Source organism: Propithecus coquereli, unplaced genomic scaffold (assembly GCF_000956105.1).
Source record: "Propithecus coquereli isolate 6110/MARCELLA unplaced genomic scaffold, Pcoq_1.0 Scaffold243, whole genome shotgun sequence".
In the NCBI taxonomy this organism is placed as follows: domain Eukaryota; kingdom Metazoa; phylum Chordata; class Mammalia; order Primates; family Indriidae; genus Propithecus; species Propithecus coquereli.
Genome location: NW_012147986.1, coordinates 2,928,012 through 2,930,089, shown reverse-complemented (window position 1 = coordinate 2,930,089; position 2,078 = coordinate 2,928,012). Strand labels below are relative to the sequence as shown.

General features: G+C 41.7%; 1 protein-coding gene across 1 annotated transcript in view; it reads left to right on the top strand.

The window, feature by feature from the left end:
• PCYOX1 (prenylcysteine oxidase 1) overlaps positions 1-2,078 on the top strand; it is an 18,714-nt gene that overhangs the window by 5,039 nt on the left and 11,597 nt on the right. The gene's annotated exons all lie outside the window — the stretch shown is intronic.

Below are 2,078 nucleotides of genomic sequence, written 5' to 3'. Positions count from 1 at the left end.
AAAGCAAACCTCCTTCACCACAAAAAATTATTCTAGTGGGGGGACAGGCAATAAACAAATAACTAAGAAAATATATAGAAGTTGTGTAGAGACAGCTGATCACTTTTTATAGAAGGTGGTGGCATGTTGCTGCGTGCTCAGCAGGCAGGTCAAGTTCAGATGCAGCCCTGCCTGTGTGTGTCATTTCTTTTACCTGTGGCTTGTTTGCCACGTAGAGAATTACCCTTTGAGAAATTATGACACATTTGAAGGGAATCAGCGTATTATAGAACTGTGAAAAAGACCCAGTGACCTACTGTTTGGTTTTTTTTTTTTTTTTTTGAGACAGAATCTCACTCTGTCCCCTTGAGTAGAGTGTACTGGCGTCATCATGTCTCACTGCAGCCTCAAACTCCTGGGCTCAAGCGATCCTCCTGCCTCAGCCTCCTGAGTAGCTGAGACTACAGGCACACAGCACCACACCTGGCTAATTTTTCTGTTTTTAGTAGAAACAGAGTCTCCCTCTTGCTCAGGCTGATCTCCAACTCCTGAGCTCAAGCCATCCTCCTGCCTCAGATAAATATTTTTAATATTACTCCATGTTGGAGATACTATGTAATGTCACAAAACCCTGAATTGGAAGACACAGAGGTTACCAGAGAGGAATCTGGGACGACCAATTCCCCTCCATTTCAGTTAAAGCAGTAGTTCTCAACCTTGGCTGCACATTAGAGTCACAGGGGGGTCTTTAAAAATACAAACGCTGATCTTCACCCCTAGAGATATGTGCAGCCAAAGTTGAGAACCATGGGTTGAAATGTGCAATTGGAGGATATTCTTAAGATTTTTTTTCTTTAAACAGTATTGAAACCTGAAGCCCTTGCTCAAAAATTTCTCTTTTTTGTCTGTATATGTGTGTATGTGCATGTGTGTGTGTATCAGATCCAGTTTGTCCTCATAAAAGTAGCTTGTGTGGTCTTCTGCAGAAACTTTTAGGGGTATGCTAGCCAACCTTGGGGAGGCACATTGTCGTTGTGTTCTTCCATTTCACAATGTACATAGCGTAAACTAAGGCCCATGTGACAATGGTAAAGCATGACACTTGAAAGGGGGTTCAAGTTTGTGGTGGGCAATGCTTTAGATCGACGCCCCAGGGGGTATGCAGTTATTCTTCTCCACTGTTGGAAGTACTTGGGTGGAAATTTTGCATCCCCTGACATCCACATTGCCTGGTTATTATCCAGTTCTGCACACTTACTTATGCAGTTCTTCTGGTTGGATGCCATTGTATACTCCAAAGTCCAACCTCTTATCTCACCCCTTTTAACAAAGCTTTTCCCCTGGTTGGATGTTATTCTTTACTCCAAAGTCCAAACTCTTGTCTCATTCCTTTCAACAAATCCTTGCCCTAATATCTCACTCAGCAATCATCTTTCTTTTTATACATCCATTAAGTAGTATATGGTGCATACCATGTGCTTATGTTCTATAGTATGCACAGTAACTACAATGTAGCAGTTGAATTGAATTCTCTGGTCTACTGATAGCTTCCTTTTGAGATACCTTGTCATATAGGCTAGATTAAAGCTCATTCTTGTCTCTAGAATTAGTGCATTTCTGGGAACATATTAGATCCCTAACACTTCTTGATCTGTGTTGACTTAAAATCACAAGGTCCGTAAGTTTGGAGAGGAGAGCTTTATTTTTATAATGGGTTACAACCTGCAGGCTGGCCACCCTTCAGTTTGGGGAATGTATCCTCTTATAGAGACCAAAAGAAGGCACTTCAAAGGGGGAAGAGTGAGACAGGAACTTATGCTGAACAGATTGGCTAAGTGTACATATTCAGCAGTTTATAGGAGAAGATATGAATATTTACAAAAGGGGGTCATGTGCATGTATAGTAAGTAAACATACATGTTACATATGTCCCATGTTTACTTTGGGGTGGAGTCTTAACATTTAAATGCAGTAAGATTAGGGTCTATGTGTCAAAAGGTAAAACAGGGCCAGGTGTGGTGGCTCATGCCTGTCTGTAATCCCAGTACTTTGAGAGGCTGAAGCTGGAGGATCACTTGAGCCCAGGGATTTAAGACCAG